The sequence below is a fragment of the Cyanistes caeruleus genome, chromosome Z, assembly GCF_971803275.1.
Source record: "Cyanistes caeruleus chromosome Z, bCyaCae1.hap1.1, whole genome shotgun sequence".
Lineage (NCBI taxonomy): Eukaryota > Metazoa > Chordata > Aves > Passeriformes > Paridae > Cyanistes > Cyanistes caeruleus.
In genome coordinates this window covers 33,312,933-33,332,244 of record NC_141732.1, presented here as the reverse complement: position 1 = coordinate 33,332,244, position 19,312 = coordinate 33,312,933, and the positions used below count along the sequence as shown (strand labels likewise).

The 19,312-nt window shown below is 39.9% G+C and overlaps 1 long non-coding RNA gene across 1 annotated transcript; it reads right to left on the bottom strand.

Annotated features, from left to right (window-relative positions):
- Nucleotides 1-7,803: 7,803 nt before the first annotated feature.
- On the bottom strand, nucleotides 7,804-19,079 carry LOC147648327 (uncharacterized). The gene is made up of 3 exons (XR_015280853.1): nucleotides 18,821-19,079; nucleotides 17,402-17,611; nucleotides 7,804-10,021 (listed from the first exon to the last, which is right to left on the bottom strand). It is a non-coding gene; the product is annotated as an uncharacterized LOC147648327 (long non-coding RNA).
- Nucleotides 19,080-19,312: the final 233 nt, after the last annotated feature.

The following is a 19,312-nucleotide window of genomic DNA, read 5'->3' as shown; positions in this document are numbered from 1 at the left end:
AGTAGTCTGCATCCCTTGAAAGCAACTTCACTGGTCCTGTAAGGTCACTTGTAGCATTTGTAATGCTTTCAAAGTATTTGATAATTGCTTATTTGTTCACCAAGAATATACATATTGGACACTGTACATGTTGTTCTGTATATTTCTTTGCCAAGTCCTGTGTTACAACACAGATTTTTATTTGAAAAATGTTAATAAAGCTCTTGTGTTCCTCAGTGCGTAGGAACAGTATCCTCCTCCTGCATACCAATACAATACATTGTATAATAAGTTGGTAGTGAGTAAATGAAAAAGGAAGCTAGGTCACCTTCAGGCTTGCTACAGTACCTGGAGTGAGCACTGTGCAGAATTTGTGTTGCAGGGCCTTTGTTGAGGCGGTGTGATCTTTTGCCAAATGGGTCATAGTGTGACAAAGGCCCACACTTTTTAGATCACTGTAGCCTAAGTCTTGCTGGGGCAGTAGAGCAGGCTCAAGGTTAACAGACTTGGTTTGCAGAAGGAGCAAGAGCCTCAGGTGTCAGCCTGGCCAAATAGAGTACTTGTACACCCAGCTATCCTCATAGTCTAAATTACACATGCATTCCACAAACCCACAAATACTAACAGGGAATTATGTCAGCTGCAGACAGAGCAATTAGGTTAATTTTCTCAGTGCATATGGCATGACAGCAGCTGGCAAACTGTTTGCAGGAGGGCTCCTAAAAGTGCTACCATTAGCCAAATTATTGTCACGGATAATCAGAGATCAGTTTCCTTACATTGCCAATGTTATGCACAGTTTTGCTAGGCTTTGAGATGTGGAATTTAATTGCAGCAAGAAATCTTTTTCATTTTACAGGGCTAGTGATAAAATACCTATGATTGGTCAAGGACTTCCTTACCTGTGTTAAATCTGGTATCTGGAAATGAGAGCTAGAATTTATTTCACTGGCAACAGTTGTCTAATCCCCTCATTTCTTCTGCAAAATACAATTTGCTCACTGTTTTGTCACCTAAACTGTATTACTAATGTTCTAAATTAAAACACTGTCCTGATATTTTAACAGCCAAAAATTTCATGACAGTTATAAGCGTGATGCCAGAGGACTAAAATTAAATATATCCCTTTCTTTCTCCTTCTTCTGAGATCTTCAGTCCACAGGGATCGGATCCCATATGATAAAAGGCACTGGGCTCAGCCTGGTTAAATCAAAAGTGAGAGAAATGGAAAAGTGGATAGGAGTCATAGCTGCGTGTATTATGTGTGTTTTGCTATTATATTTGAAAGGCACTGCTGTCGAAAAGAGGAAATTTGTGGGTTACTTAGAGCACAAGTCTTCTTCAGTTCATGAATGTGATTGGGGTCGAGGGAGTAGCGAGGAGCTCTCCTGGAAGGGTGCTGAGCAGCATTGAGTCACAGGAGCAAGGAGTGCAGAGAGGACTCACCTTGCTTCAAGGAATCCATCCAGAAATGAATTTTGGGTGCTGTCTTCAGGTTAGGATTTCCTTGTTTGGCTTTCAAATATAGTGTCCAGTGCTGCAGCTGTGACTCAGTCCAAGCAGCAAGCAGCTCTCACTGGGGCTGTGCCTTTACTGGTATTACAGCATTATCTGCAAACATAGTGCAGAATGGGCAGGCTGAACTCCTCAGTGTTTGTTGGATGGCATAACACCCCATACATTTTGGGTGACGACTTGCTAGTCAGCTTGCCATCTCCTGTGCAGTGTCCTGTGACATTCTGAAGTGTGGCCTCTTGTTGAGATGATGGGGTGGATATACAAGGAGGCATCCTGCAAGCCCCAGCCAAGGAAGGCTACATAAATTACTGCTTTAAAGCCAGGCAGGGAAAGATCATAAAACACCAGCTCAGAAAACTTAAGACTTCAGGTTGTGCCTGTAAGGGCAAGATAACATTGATAGAATAGGATTTGTGCATTGTTTTAAAGGACTTCTCCAGGATTTTACACACTGGGCCAAATTCAGCTCTGTCATGCCATTGATCTCAGTGCCACTGTTACATGATAATAATTGCTTGGGTTCCTTGAAATGGATTTGGGGCAGAAAATAAAAATTCCACCAGGTTCAGCTGCAATACTGTATTTGGAAAGGTCTCTTTGTCATCCTGGCCCCTAGTTTTCTCATGCTTGTTTTGATCTTCAAAGGTATTGATTAATCTCAGAGTGGACCTGTAAAATACTTGCAGTGAGTAACTAGCACCTCTGCTGCAGAGGCTGCAAAACTGAAAAAAAGGAGTTTTGACTGCACAAGAAGTTGAATTTGCCACCATGAGATCCTGGCTATCCACCCTGGCCTCAGACCTCTTGATCATACCTCTGGCAAATAAACCATTCTACTCCTTTCTCCTGTAGCAAGTATTTCTTTTGGATTAATTGTTGATCCTGTGAGACACTGAATTCGATATCAATCTATTTTTAATAGAAGAAATACCATCTGGAGTTAGAGTGACTGGCTAAAGTTACTTGAACCAGATTGCATTGTTCCTTCTCTATTTACAAGGAGAAGAGGCGTGGGAGAGCACATACACAACCAAATAGAAACTGATGAGGTTCATTTGGATTGCCATTTAAAATCATCTGCCAGAACCCTCTTTACTGGATATAAAATAAAACTCTCTGTTTTTTCACAAAGGTGTGAAATGCACACAGAATAATCTCTCTCTAATGAACTGTGAAAGCAGTTGTGTTGGGACAGATAATGAGAAACACTATGATGCTCTTGTGTGGTCTGGTAAAGAACAATAAAAAAATTGCAGGCATCTGTCTTTTCCTGAGAAGCAGTTTTGTAGTGACCTCAACTGAGTCAATTTCTTTTATGTGTGTGAAGATAGGGGGAAATGAAAAAACTAGGAAAAGGAGTAGAAAAGTCAGTGTTTGGAATCGACATTTTGGAAGAGGTGATGGTTTCAAAACATAGCTGGATTTTAGTTAAAAGAGGAAAACCCAGCAAAAATGACTCATCTGTGGCTTTTTTTATCGTTTCCTGGAGAATTCTGCTACCTATGTGTTAGCCTTTCTGTTGTGGGGCAGACTTGAGGACATTGATGAGTTTTGATGTTACGGAAAGAATAACTTGAAGATGCCAAGAGATATCTTCCAAGAAGAACTTTTGGCTGGTAACAAACTTAGTACATTTGACAAATAACAAAAGTTACCACTCCTGCCCCAGAGAATGGCAGTTCTGGTGTAGATGGTGTTTAAAAATGATATTGCTTAAACTGATGTCCCCTCCAGATGTTTATAATTTAATCTTTCACCTAAACTAATGCCCAGAGAAAACTAGTGCAAACCTTTCCTTTGAGTTCCCTTTTCAAGGCTCAGATGAGTAGTTTGCATTTGGTGATGATAAGTGATGTTTGCAGGCAGCATACTACCTTGAGTATTTCATGTGTGTTTTGAGGACCCTTGCTAATTATGGCACTGTAGAATTACTTAAAACTGATTTTAAGGAAACACTTGTATTTTAAAATAATTGGGGTAAATCATGAGTGGTCTGATAATGACTGGAGAAATCGCTCAATAAGTAAGATATGGTGGTTTGATTAAAAACACTTTTCTATAATCCATGAAAAGCTTTGAAGTCAGAATTAGAAAAAAGCTAGATAGAAGCTACAAATCTTATAAGTCTTTTCAGGTTTTATAACTCACAGTAGTCTGTGTGGTTCTGTTATAAATGCAACGGCAGATTAAAGATAAAAAAGATAAATTTATTATAAATTAACAAAACAGCAAAACAGCGAGGAAAAACCACAATAAATGGACAGCGCAGCGCTGGGTGGACAGGGTCTATACGCAAGGTATAGGTGTTCCCAAATCCACGTCTGAGGGTTCTTTGGCCTGGGTTTTTATAGGGATTTTATGTCCCCAGGCTAGAATTCCAACCAGTTTCCATTCACCAAGTGTCCCTGATTGTCTGGTGAATGGATTTCCTGGCCTAGAACATTGAGTCAGTAAGTATCCGGGCAGAGTCTCCTCAAATGCAAAGTGAGTCTGTATGTATTTTAACATATTTCATCACAGCAGGATTGAGAGATCCGGGCTGGTGCCGATGGATATCTCAGAGGAGTAGTCTCTTCTTTGTCTTTCTTGATTGAGTTTCTGTAGTTTGGGTTTGGCGGGTGTGGTGTTCGATTCTGGCAACGACCATTTTCCTGGGGCTCGTCCCTTTTGTCTTGCTTGATGGTCTCCGGCCGAAATCGGCCGGGCGTTGCCTTGGTCTGGAGGTAGACTTTCAGGCTAGTTCTTTTGTTTCTATGATGGCCTGTGTCCTGTCCTTTCCTCCGAGTTGATAAGCCTGCTGAGGTTTGTTATCTGGGGGGGTTCTTTTGCAATCCGTGACTTTGGAAAAGGAATTCTGCCTCGACCTGGAGGAGAATTCCTTATTCCATATTTTCATTAGTTATAATTACACATACTTTATTTAAACCTTTTCTTCCGAATTTTTATTCATCCAATTCTTTATTACAGTTCCGTATTTACAAAAACTGAATTTGTTGGCAGGATATTATAAAACTAAAATTTTTAAAGTTGGCAGCCTGATACACTCATTCAGATATGGTGATGAGATCTCTGTATTTAATAAGTACATTCCCAGCAATCACAATTAAAACAGTTATGCTTGGAGATAATCATGTGAGGCAGATATAATTCTCTGTTGCTACCTGAATTTCAACTGGCTCTGTATCATTAAAGTTGAAAAATATTAATTAAATGCCTTTCCCTAACATTTATTTCTCTAATACATTTTTTTGTCTCCATTTTTCTTCTCCTTTTAGGAAGTATCAAGTGAAATATATTAATAAATTCAGAAATAAGTATTTTATTAAGGTTATTAAGGATGGAGAGTATAGCTGAACATAGTACCAAAGGATAAAAAAAGAAAGTTAGGTTTTTCTTTTAGAAAAAAAGAATATTTTTCCTTTATTTTCTTTCCTGGAAAGATAAAAGTTTTTCCCTGAAGGGAAATAATGTCAAAGGATCCATGCATTAAAATAGGTTTTTAGATTATGAAAAGGAAGAAGCTACTCAGAGAACTGCTTAAAAAAGAGGGTGATATATTTGTAAAGCAGAATTAAATGTATCTTTTCTTTTAGTGCCTATTCTCTTGCTTTTCAACAGAGTAAGAGATACGTGGATCTTCAAAAATGGAGACATGCATTTGAATCAGAGCACATGCATCAACTTTCTTCAAGGATCTAGTGAGTTAAAGGTCACTCTGCAGCAAAAAACATCTCATTTTTTTTGCAGAGCTGATGGATGTTTGATTCATCCAGGCTCTCACAAAAAGCTGGTGCCAGAGTCCACTTGCTGTAACCATTTGTAGGCAATTAAGGAAGTGTAAATGAGCAGCATATTAAAATAACCTTTCAGTGTGATTGAGCAACCTCTGGTATTGCATCCCTCTCAGCAGTGCCACTCACATACTTCACTTAATATTAAGTGAATTGCTAATGCTGAAATTCCAGTGAGTAGAGATGTTAATTAACTACAAAACCAGGAGCGCAGTGAGGCATGGATGGATAAAGAAGACCTGTATCTCTTGGAGCTCACAGGAGCTCCTTTGAGTGACATCTTGCACAACGTTCTCACTTCTTATTCTCTACTATCCATCTTACCAACCATAATTGTTTCCTCTGTTTTTTTTTTTTTTTTTTCTCCTCCAATCTGAGGCTGCACTTGTGAGCCCAAAATGACATGATTAAGAACAAATACTGTGACTCTCAGAAAAAAAAGACCCTAATCCAAGCTCCCCAGCCACTGCAAACAGCAGAAATTTCCTGTTGGTATAGAAACCTCTTTCTCTGATAGGATTTTTTTCCTTCTGCTGGGACTCATTTCAAAATCTAACTCAAGTTTAAAGTAAAGAAGAAGCTTCCCTCATTCATCTCAGGAAAACACTGCAACATTTTTTTACCAAAACTACCACAAATTTGAAAGGATCTTTTTCCACGTTCCTTCTTCAACACCTGGTATTTGGTCTCAGATGGAAACTCATTCTGTGCTCACCATTTGGTTGCTAAGTGACCCATGCAAAATCTCTGAGCTGATTTTCCTTCTCTTGTGTTTTGACCATGAATGAGAGAACCAGGTAGTCAAAAGATGGATTTCATTCATATGCAAGATTTCTCAAAAAAACATGAGAATCTTTTTTGATACTGTGTTCAGGGCTGCAAGAGAGAGTAGCAGCCTGGCTGCAAAATAGGGCTGATATGTGACAAAGATAAGCACGTTCGGTGGTCTAACTCAATTTCAGAGGAAAGACAAGACCATTAAACTTGGAGGACTGTCGAAGCCCTACATTCTCTTTCTGAGGGATAGCTGGTTGATAAATGGCTGCTGATTTTGCCCACTTGTGTGTGATTTTAAATAAAGCCTTGCAAAAGAGATAGCTACCGAGGTGGGAAAGCTAATTAGGTTTAGCAAATGACTTTATGAATTGGTTTGAGGCAGAAAAAGTGAGTAAGGAAATCAGCTGCTAGTATGCAACCTGGTATTTTTCGTCAGAGTGGCTTTGGCATGTGTCTTTCCTGTTTAAGGATTTCATTTGAGTGGGAAGGCAGTGACACAGAGAAGGGGTGGCAAAGGGGTAGCAACCTGCAGATACACTTGTAACCAGGAGATGATGTGTATTCACAGCCTCAAATCATGCTGAACGGCCTGCAGCTCTCAAGCCAGCTGTTTGCAATGCTATGCTCCAGTAGGACCTGAGGATTAAAGATTCATCTGCAATGCAGATCGGATTGTCTTTCAGGGAACAGGAAAAGTCACAAGTACAAGCAGGTGCAAGGTCCAGTCAAGAGGGCTCTTCTGTGGTCTGGATATGAGAAACAAGGCTGCCACCTGAGTTAACTCACTAAGCAGATCTATCATTACTATTTTACCCTCTATTTTGTTAAAAAGGGCAATGAAGCAAAACACTGCCAAAATTCATTGTATTAACAGAACATTGTCACAGCATTACCTTATAATGGGAATCGAAATCTGAGCCAAAGCACTATGCTTTTCTTCAATAATACATTACCATCCGTAGTTTTCCCTGCAGAGAAGCTGCATCTTCATGCATCCCATGACAAAGAAGATAGTCTGGCACAGAGGCAGTATCATCCTTTCTCTGAATCACACAGACCCTTTTAACCAAGAGGAAAAAAAGCTGGATTACTTTGTTTTTGCTCTTTTTAGATGTGGGGCGCAGCTGTGTAGATTGTAGGCAACAACTGCCTGCTCTGATGCAGCATCCTGCACAGCAAGAAAACTAAACACTGTCGCTTCTCTCCTTCATTTTGAGCATTGGCTTGTGCATTGGGAGCATCAGTGTGCATCTGCCTGGTTGTGAAACACTCACTGGATCACAATGCAAGTCTGGCAGTAGCCCTGCAAACAGTTTGGGCTTGTGATTTACGATTGATACCTTTCACTACCAAATCCCTGGGCACTGCATATCTTCAAATTAAGACACAAGTCTCAAGGTCTCCTAAAAATAATCACTAGCTCTGGAGGGGAAGTAACTTTTCAGTTTAAAAGTTTTATTGTCACTATGGCTTTGATGCTGTTATCTGGCAGCACCTGAATGACTGTAGATTACTATGAGCCAGATACTATCTAACAGCCTTCAATGAGCACGTGTCTCCGTGTAAATATCTGTCTGAAGGTGGCAGAATGAGGCAGTGCTGCAGGGTGACAGATCCAGAGTTCATTCAATTCCCAAAGGAATTCTACAGGTGAATTTGGCAATCAACAGTATACAAAAAATATGGTTTCATGTCAAAGATCTGTTCCAAGGAAGCAAAAAAAAAAAAATCTGTTGGCTTTCTTTATTTTTTTTTCCCATGCTGCAAATTCCCCAGATGTGTTTCTGATTATTTGAGGTCCAGTGAAAGTGGAACCTTGATTCTTACTAAAACCAGAAAGGATCACACTGTGACAAAGGGTTTGTCAAAATTTCTTGACTGATATAAAGATAGAATTTCCAACATAGTCTCGGTTTTGTTTTCTTGCATATGGATTCTGATTTTAATTTAAATTGAAATAACACTTTTTTATTTGGACGTTTGACACTTCTTCATAAGCATCAACAAATATTATTTGTAACTTCCATACTATTTATTTTTAAATAGACTTCTGACTGACCTGCTTTTTAGGATTACTCAGTTGTAATAGGTCCAACAAAGAGTATGATAACAAAACGGAAATACTGTGAACTGAATATAGGGGTTCTTATATGTAGGACTGTGTGGAAAGCTGATAGAAGACCCTGCACAAATTACATTTCTAGGTTCCCTTTGGCACATTTGAGAAATTTGAACCAGATTTGTAATTCTCTTGCATTCATTCAGACTCTACCTGAGCTGTATCATATAACTCTATGATAACTATAAAAAAAACCAAACAAACCAAAAACTTAAAAAAAGGAATTACACAAATCACTTGAAAATTAGTCTTACATAAATTAGTCTGGATTCAGTACGGTACAGTAAGAACCCATCTCCCCAGGTATTAATGAACTGTTTTCAAAGAAATCAATGGAAGTGGAGAACATACACACCACTAAGGTTCTGGGTGTTAGATTTTGCCTTTCAGTGTCTTGAGTGTTAATACAATCGTGGAACATTGGAGACAGAGGCTAATGGTGTACTAGTTTTCATGCAACATGAACAACAATGAAAGAAATTATTGTTATTGAACATTTATTTACAGGCCTCTGAAGTCAAGAATTGAAAACCAATGGTAAATACATATATATATATAGTACAAAACAGGTTCAGCTGAAGGCAAAGTGCATGAGAAATTTCAATGAAAGTTGAAATTTCAAATAAAATTCCACAACATTTGTGGATTCCTTCCTTTCTCTCTCCATTTGGATCCATTAATTTTATAATTAAATTAATATTAGTATTTTATGTTTTCATATATATAAAATCATTGTGTTATATCTCAGACTTATTTGCATAATTTTGTTTACAGGCAGAATGTGTGCCAGTCACAGGAGGCAGCTGAAAGGCAGCTGGGTTTAATGTCCAGCCTGAACACATATTTGTTTGGTCTAGCTGAGGATGGCAAAGTGTCCTCCCCTGTGATGCTGCTGGGTATGAGCTGAGAGCACCCAACAACACACCAGGGATCCAGAGCTGGGGAACTGAGACAGCTGTTAACACCTCTCTCTCTTTTTCTAGCAGCAGGATAAGAGCCTTGAAATGGGAATGTGTTTTTGCATCCCCTCTACAGCTCTTCTCCATTCCCAAAGTGGGCACCAGAGGTACTTTTTACCAGAAGAGTAAAATGACCCCACCAGTGGGGCTACTGGATGAAAAGCTGCCTATAGCAGTGCTCCAGCCTGGAAAGATCCAACAAAAGCCCTCTAGTGCTCTTGGGTGTTTACTTGGCAGGAAGCAGTGGAGGATGTTAAGCAATCACCACTGTGCATATATGCATTATAAATGCAGAGTATTCAGAACACTGCCTGTCATGCCAGATGTTCACAGCTCTTCTCTTTACTTTTCAGTGAGGGTTTTCCATGCTGTACAACTGTTTATGGGCTTTGCTCCCTTGGTGTTTGGGGGTTCCTGCTGTGCCTAAATTCTGCTAAGGCATCAGGACACAAGTTCCTCAATACCAGCAAATACCTTCCCAGTGCTCTGAATAAGAAAAGAAAAGTTAGTTAAAAAAAAAAAGTAACACTTTCTAAATCCAAAAATCTTTTCATCACCGAAGAATCTGAGATCCTGTGGAATTAGAAAGACTTTTTTACAAAAGAGTAAAGAAAAGCTGCAGAAAATTGCTGGCACTAACTGTAAGCGACAGGAATGGAGAGCTTGGAGCTTAACTCACCTCAGCCTTTCCCTGCCTATATTTTGCTCTGTGTAGAGCAGTGTGGATGCTGATTTGGCATAATTTCCGTAGTCAATGGATGTGGGTGGGGACAGCCTTCCATGCATCATATTGATTCTTCGGGGTCATGCGCCTCTTTCTTCTCTTCAGAGATTAAGAAGTCCTTAACAGGGGTGGGCAGGGAAGGCTGAAATTCTTTCTGTAACAAAGGCACAACAGAAAGCAAGCAGCTTCACTATTGTGTTTTGCTGACTGTCAGATTTGTGTCAGCTTCAAAAGCAGCTTCTGCTGGAAGGGACTATTCATCTGGTGGGAAAGACACTGAGAGGGTGTAGGTGTGAGTGATTTGTTCTAAATTTATATTTAGCCCTTTGGCTTAACAAGCTTTCTAGTGTTAATGAAGCCCGTGAATTTTTTTATGTGACAGGATATGACAGCCATTCTCACTTCATGTGGGGGCAAGCATCACAGGAAGGTAAAGACATCCAGTCATTAAACTACTGAAGCAAACAATTTAGTTTTCAAGGGTACCACTGCCTGTTGTGCGAAAGCCGAACTGTTCTTTCAAAGTTCCTGTGCTCATTGTGTTATTTCTTTACACACACACACACACACACACACACACACACACACACAAATATAAAATCATAATGTTACATAGACTTCCTGACAGCTTTGACAACTCAGCCTGGGATATGAAGGGCAAGAAGCCTGGAGCATCGTGGCTTACATTATGTCTTCTCACAGGACACCATACAGGATAGGCAGATTACACATACAAGGCTAGAACATAGCTAAGGTTTAGCTGCTGAACTTAATTTAAGAATTTTCTATCTTTCACAAATTATGTTTACTCACTAATTAGACTATTATTATCAGTGTTATTATTTTAATTTTAAATGTTTTTGTAAAGTCTTACCTAAATATTTTATATGAGACTAATTGGTTATGTCTATGTCTTGGATATTTAGGAGCATAGAAATTCTGTTGTTAGTAAATAAATGTATGTCTGGGCAATTCGGAGCAGTTTTAGGTTGTCAGAGGTAACTTAAGTACAATAAAAGGCTTGTGATAAAATGCAGTCCCAGCTGTGTACCACAGAAACCAGAATTCAAATCACCAGTGTGTATGAAAACTCTGGGCATCATTACCACTTTCACCCCTGGAAGGCAGGATTAACTCTCACATCCCATCAAGGTAGAATGGATGTGTTTGGCTGGTAACTTCTGCATAGGCAAATAACTGAGCTTGGCTTGTTATGACACTACTACCTGGTGTCAGCTCAGAGTGCTCATTTTGACAAAGGCAAGAACCAATACTTTTCATGATCCATTAGCAAATTAACTTTACTAGCTGGATACACAGATATAAGAGAGATGTAATTGCAGCTACATACAGTTCTTCTGCAATATTGCTATTCCTGGTCAGGACTGGTATTTGTTACAGCTGTCCCTGCAAGAGGTTTCAACCCTATTATCTACTATAAGGAATGAAGCAGATCCATTCATTCAGATTTGGGTCCAGAATTTTTCTCAGTGGAAAATTGGACACAATGTCCAGTGTATTTCTGCATCTTCTCATCTCTAGCTTGCCACAGACAATTAATGGTACAGGGAAGGAGGTGGCAGAGAAGCAGACTCAGAGGAGCAGCTGGAACAATTAAACATGCCTAGAAAAATTAACTGCTTTCCATCTTTCTTTCTTCTACCCCTCTGTTCATCTCAGTTTGTTTTCTGCCTGCAGTGAGTACTGTCAGCCAGCCAACTGCAGGAAAATCAGTAATTGCCTGGTTAAACTGTCTGAAACCGGTGTTTCTGAAACCAGGTAAAGTGCTATCCCAGACATAGTCTGGAGACATTAAATAAAGGGGAAATATAAGAATAATATGCTTTCTTCTGTTTACAAGGTTTAAAATAGCTCAAGATTCTAGCTTGCAGGAGCAGAAGTCAAAAAAGCCAGGCTTAGTAAAAAAAGCTTGTTATTTAGGGTAAAGGGATTTAGTTATAACATTACAGAGGTTGTGATGGTTTTTCTGTCTGATCCCTTCATCTTTTATTAAAGGATGTTGGAATGAACTAGATTTTAGAAAGAGTTCTTGCAGAATGCAGAAATTCCAACAGAGATTTCCTTTCAGTGTCCCAGTTTAGCAGAGTAACATATTTTCAGTAATAGGTGTTGTCTTGAACATTTATGTCAGATTTAGAGTTTAGTTTTGATGCTTCTGTTATTCAACTTGATCCATAACGGATGCTCTGTAGGTGTGTTTTTTCTTTTTTTTTTTTCTTGTTTTTTTGTTTTGTTTTGTTTTTTCTTTCCCTTTTCTATTTGTTTTTAAATAAATTGTCAGTCTTGCAGAAGTTCTTTCATCTGGGGTATTTTTAGTGTGTCCTTCAGACAGGAATGCTTTTTGTCAACAGCAAACCCATGGGCCCTTTCTGACCCCAGGCTTTTGACCAAAAGAATCCGCCTTCATCCCCAGGGCAAATTAAGGCTGATGACTCCCCTGCAGCCAAAACATCCTAGACAATAGTAAATGAAATGCTGAATTGCCTTACCACATTCCTTTCATCTTGGGTATCTTCCATTCACAAGTTCATTCCCATGTCCAAAGGTGTACATGTGGCACGAGTATGTCAAGGACTGCTGTCTCACTCAGGGTCACTCTCTTCACACTCCCAAAAAGAGGTGCAGAAGGTCTTCCAAGTGTCCCTGCAAGCCTGCCAAGCAGTGTGTCCTACTCAGCCCGCCCTGTGGAGCCCTAATGGACTCAATGGACTTGAAGCGGTCTTAGCTTTTCAACCGTGAAGGAAGAAAATCCAGGATTTTATACTGGCTGACTGAGTTTTCTTTCAGGGATCAGGTGGTATGCAAGACTGGACCCAGCTTCCAAGGTTAAAGGCTTATTGGTACACTCATTGTAGGGGTCAGGACTCCATTATGGTATTGAGGAGAGTGGCCAGCACTGATGTCTGGTGACCAAATATCAAGCTGAGAGGAACTGCTGATTGCCAATTAAGACTATTTATTTTGTGACAAAGTCCATGAACACTGAGAAACAATTAATTACATCCCCTTTTATGTATTCTGAGATTCTCTCATTGCTCCTAGAGGTCTTGAAGACATTTAGTTTATGGACAGCCAAGGACATTGCTGTCCTGGTGGGACATTTAATCATTGGAAACAAGGTAAAATTCATTCATACACAAACTTCTAGAGTGAGGAAATTGGCACAGGCTACTCTTAAACTAACTGTAGTTTTCACTGATGTTTGGAAGCAGAGGAAGCATTCCCATTTTTCTCCAGTATAACTGCATCTCATTCATGACTGTTATATAGTTTATACAACAAATAGTATGAAAGGCTCCTTAAAATTGATGCTTCAATTAAAAAAACCTGAACAAACAACAAAGCCCAAGAAATTAGGAAGAGCCACAAATCTGCAATTCAAATATCTCTGCATGCCAGAGAGTGTGATCAGCTGCATACAAGGGTTGCATCTGCTCTGTTTCATTCCCACAGACAGCAAGCTGCCCACAGAGACCACACACCCTCCCACTCCTTCTCCTGTTTCAGCAAGCTGCTGAAATGCTGCCCAAAACCAACAATACAAAATTTGACTGAAGCATTTTTTCAGTGTGGCTCCATTACTCACTTCAAAAAGGACATTTGTTGCCACCTGGTTCTGGACTGCAGGACATCAGAAGCAGTATCTTTGGTTGTTTAACTAGTTTGTTGACTGGATAGAGAATTCCCAAGATGGCTGACAACACCATCATCATAGACCTCTGCTGTAGTTTGATCCCTCTCATCCCTGTGATGCATGCAGATTAGAAAGGAATTAAAGAACTCCTGCCTGGCCAGGAAAACCACTCTTGTTTATAGGAGATTTGTTTTCATTGGTCCTGAAAAGTCTATTACATCTATCTTTTAAGTAACCCTTCTGCAGAGATGCTATTTTATAAAGCTCTGCAAAATGGCTGCAGTTATAGGGAAAAGTATGTATCTGAAGGTGACTTCAAAGGGATATGCTTTTATTATGAGCCTTCCCTGCTCTCCCTCTGATTTAATTTTCTTTTGTGCTCTGGGTCACTCTTGGTTTATTTCTAAATTTATTGTTTTCCCCTCTTCCTCAGTGGAAGATAGATATAATGCAGCATCCAATTTGTTTTGAAACCTATTGTTTCAAAAGAAACCTGAACACAAGTGTCCTGGTACTTTATACTGGAGCCTGTTTTTTGGAGGATGGTGAATGCACATGGGATGAGACTGTTACAGTGTGAAGCAATATCACACCGACTAAGAGGTTCATTCTCTTCTTCTACCTGTCTTTTTAACAATGTTAGTATCTGCCAGTGGTGAGGATTGTGTATCTTTCAAAGAAGGTCCTGCTGTGCACCTGTGAGTTAGAAAATGAGTGACTGTGAGAGACATCCTCCCTGGCAGTTGCATGAAGCAGACAGGGGGCCTGAACCTGATACGTATTTGGTCCTTTATGTGTTGAGCCAGGAAAGACTGGAGAATCTTGGGTTCCTATGAGGCTGTGATTTAGTGTGTTGGCTCACTGGGTCTGGCTTGCTGACTTTCCCATGTAACCACTATGTGACAGCCAGCCATGCTGAAGCTGCCAGAGGAAGAAACAACAATGAAGGCATCTTTCAAGGAGTCTTCCTCTGAAGTGGTCTTCTAAGGAGTCTGTGTCTCCTCGCATGGTTCTGCTGCTGCCCTTTGCTGAATATGGAGAGCCTGAAATAATAGTGGATGTGGCAGGATTTAGCATCCCTGATGGAGTTACTTGTCTTCTGCCACCCTGAAAAGATCACCACTCGCTCCATGGTGGCCCCTGTCTTAGCTCTCCTGATATCCATGTTGCTGGGATCAATCTCTCCTTTGGCCAGAAATCTGTCATCATCAGGAAGCATGTCAGCAGCCTTTATTCAATGGTGGAGAGTGGTGGGAGGGATTAGCTGCAGGGAAGCTCTGTGTTTTGCTGAGCATTTTGAGCTTCCCATCCAAGAGAAATCAAAATGACAGCTTATGCTCTACCCACGTGGAAGGCTCTTAGCCATTTTTATGCTGCCTGCAGGGAGAAAGAGGCTATAACAAGAGCCAAAAAATCTGTTCTGGCTCTCCTGCTACTCTCCTGTTCTCCCTTAAGGGAAAGAGGATTTCACAGACATTAGGAAAAAAAAACAAAACACCAAATTTTCTCTTAAATTTGACAGAAGTGGGAATAACAACATTTCTGTTTGTGAAATGATTGCCAGACTTACCTGCTGTCTGCAGCACATGTGCTGCACCTCCTGGACTGCTCATTTGAAGGAGATCCCAGGACAAGCTGAGGGGCCAGCAGTGGCCAGAGCGGAGCAAATGCACCTCCTACACACTTGAAGCAGCTTAGTGAGCTGGTCATTGCAGCCTGTCAATGTGTTCAGAGGCCTGATGTGCCATGGCAAACATACATTTAGGCTATGAAATGTGGAATTGATATATAAATTCATTTGCATCTTGATCAAACTCTTGTTTTACTCTGCTTTCTAAATTTTTGTGCATGCTTCACTCAAAAGGTTGACTCTTCATTTCAAATAAAACTCTAGACCAGAGACAATGGTCTGCCTTGTCTGAATCTGTAATTCAAATTGCTGTTAAGGCATGGAAATGTCACAGGTTCTTTTGGACAAACTGTGTCTGCTCTGTGTTAGTCTTATCAAGACCCAGCTATCCATAAAGCTGTTCTCATTCTGTGGGAATACAAGAAAGACTGGCAAAAACAAGGCAAGTGTTATCGCCAGGGAACTGCAAAGCAGTTAGAAATGGAGTTAGCTTTCTGGCCAGCTAACATGAAGCATTTCAGAACACTAGTACAAGGCAGAACCTTGCAATGCAAGGTGTTGAGGCCAAACACTTAATGACCATGCATCCAGCTGCCTACAAGTGGGATTGGGATAAGCATCCCCCATGGTGCCTCCCACAAGCCACAAAAGATCAGGAAGGGCTAGGCTTAACTTCTGAGATTTAAATGGATTCTTTTTTTTTTCATAAATATGAGGATTAGCAACTGCAGTATTTATACAGGGTTTTAGTAAGTAAAAAAATAACTGGTTCTGTTTGTAAAGCAAAATACCATGAACTGGGACAGCAGTGGCAGCAAAACCAAAAAAAAGCTACAAATGCACCTTTCTGATTCTGCTTCTCCCGTTAATGAAATGTAACTGGACAAAGACAGAAACCAGACACAATTCACATTTTTTCTGTTCCATCCAGGAATATCAGCCTGTTCACAGATGTAGTAGGAGGGAAACACCTCAGGATACACCAGTGGCAACCCAGCAGATCTATGCTATACAAGGCCTAGGTGGGAGAGACACTGGTGGATGCCACGTTGAAGAAGCCTGAAGATGAGAATAGGAATAAATACAGGACCTAGAAATACAAACTTCACACGTCTAGTGGTGAAACGGAGGAAGAGGGGAGTTTTGGAGCTGATATGAGAGAAAAAATACCCTGCGTGCACGGAAAAGGTCTGTGGATCAGTGTTGTATGACATGGGAATCATTAAATTTCTTCTTTAGCCCAGATAAATAGCGCCCTTTTTTGTTTCCACTAACTGACTTCCCTGTCTATAAGTCTGGACCAGAACTCATTGTCTCAGAACACTCTCAAACCCAATTTTCTTGAGACAGCAGAAATTTGTTTGTTTCCATTTACTTGTGAATGTGAGAGTAATCTGCAGAGAATTAACTTGAACAAACGATGTAAAAGAAGCTGACATTTTTGTCTATTTGTAGTTAGCATCATTCAGTGGGTTCTCCAGGATATCCCAGAAGCTGCCGCAGCTACTAAGGTGTTGGTCAAGGTGGAGAGCTTGGCTAAGTGTACAGAGCCATCATCCTTAGATCAACATATGATCAGTTGTGATCATCATGTTCACCAAGAAGTGACTATATATTAAGTTCTTGCAGAGTAAACAAAGCAAGCTGCTCAGTTCCCTCTGCCTTCATACCTGTCTTTAGAGTATTGTGGCAAAAATGAAACAATTTGTGAAATATTGATGTCAAATATTTGTGTCAAATAGCAAAGAAATTCAGAAAAGGACTTGATTCTAGTTTCCAACACATTATTTATAACATTTGTCTAACCAAAATTGTAAAGTGGGTCTTGATCATTACATTTTCTGCCTTTCAAAATATTCATGGAAAAACATACTAAGCAGACATATGAACATACACCTTCTTTCTCTCATTTGCCTTCTGTGCACAAATACATAATTGCCATTGTCTCATTCTCCTCTCAGCTCAATCATCTTATTTTTATCATGCATGCATACATACATACATACATACATACATACATATGCATACATACATATACATACATGTATATGCTTTTAAATAAAAAACACTTTTCCTCAGCATCTAACCTTCCTCCTTTCCTTAAGCATATTTCCATGATTTTCTCTCAAATAATTAACAGGTTTTTACCACTTTTTCATAGGAAGGTCTCGCTGCCTCAGAGATTTTTTTTTTTTCCCCAGCAAAAAAGAGCCAAATCCTTTGCAGGACATCAAGTCTATGTGGCTTACCTGGAAAGGCCAGGGAGGTGTCCCTACTAGCCACTGGAGGGGCACCTAAGGCAGCTGCAGCTTTGGTTTACACAGCCATATCTACAGGGGATGTGCATCCAGGGATTTTTAACCCTGTGGCTTGACACCTTTTCCACAGGGCTGTGATGTTATGAGGACTCTGCTGTATGCTCAGCATTATTCTTGTGCTAAGCCCATCAAGGTGTTTTACTGCAATGAGAAGAAAATAACACAGGCATGAGCTACTCCTATAGCAGGGACTCAGTGCCAATTTGAAGATAGTTATCTACATACAAACGCATACCAATAAATTTCTGAAGCACTTTATAAAGTTTTCTAGTAGAAATACCACTTCTCAGTATTACCTTAACACATTTCAGCCAGTGTAATCAATTTCCTGCACTCATTGCCTGTAAGTTATTTGTCCAGGGTGCTATTTTCCCATTATTTTGCATTTGCAGCTGCTATTCACCATACAATTAATTCAGACTGTTCTCAGTTTCCTTTAGGAAATCAGTACTGTGGTCTTTTTTATTTATTTATTTAGGTGAAAGCACAGTGAGGATCAGCACTATTTCTGCCTAAATGCCTGAGAATGCAGACCTTTTCTTTAGATACAGAGAAGGTGTCTCAAAAATATACATAGACGTAACTGAATTATATTTCCCTTAGGGTATTCAGAAAATGCAAAACGAATATTAATCCCCCTTCTCTCTCTTCACCAACCTCCACAGTCTAATCAAACAATTTTGTTGCTAACACTGAGTTTGTATTCTCTCAACAAGATACATGTTATGTTCTCATGCCCTGGGAGTCATTAAGGCTTCTTGCAAAATGCAGAAATGCAAAGCTCTCCTTCTAATGTTTTTTTATTATCTCATATGTCATCTGAACTTGCCCAGCACTCAGGTCTATCAAAGCTCCAAACCCAGATTAACCCACCTGGTCCCACACCCCCTCACCATCTAGTCGTGGGGTGATTCTTGTCTCCCATTGACTTTGTATGTTGATTGGTATGTTGTTATTAACAACTGACAGTGCAATCCGCTGACAGGAATGTACTAGATGGCTAATATTTATTCATGCAAGACGGAAAAGGGAAATAACTTAATCCCCAGATTTTGTCTGGCATCCCTATTATCTCACCGTTTCTTATGTTTCTTTATAAAGATATAAATAAATTAACTTCTAAAAAGGAATAACTTTGGATATCGAAATCTTTAAACTTCAAATTTTTTTTTTGTATGCTTTTGTTTTGTTTTGTTTCAAGTTTTTTATTTTGGTTGGGTTTTTTGTTTTGCTTTGCTTTTGTTTTTGTTTATGTTTTTTTTCACCAGATTACATTTTTGTTAAGTTAAATGCTTCTTAGAAGTCTTAGGAAAAATGAATGAAATTTCTTGTGTCCTGGGGTGACTTTACCTTTAAGATAGCTTTGGGAGCTGGGAGGAAGTTGAAGCTGCAAGAGGCTGATGGGAGTCTTTTCTTGTGACCAATTATTGGTCATTTCTGAGAATTGGTGGCGGTTTTAACCATTGAATATGAGATCAACTTGTGAACACCACCTTAAGATATAAAGCCAGGGTTCTCTTGTTCTCTTTGGTTTTCGGCTTCTGACAAAATAACAAGGCTCTGTCTCGGCCTCCTCCCCAGCTCCAGGCCGGACAAGGCCGCAGAGGGCGGGGGGGGAGAAACGGAGCCGGCTGGCCTGGCATGGTTTGTAGTTTGTTCTGCTGGACTGAAACCTGACACCATGAACATCTGCAGCTTTCCAAGACTTTAATTCTTTTACTGCCTAAATGAGACTTGCAGATTAATCCTTTTTCCCAGAGAGAGAAGGAAAGAGAGAGAGAGAGAGATAACATGAAGAAGACATCATAAAACCATCAAAGACAGTGAAGAGTTAAGTTTTAG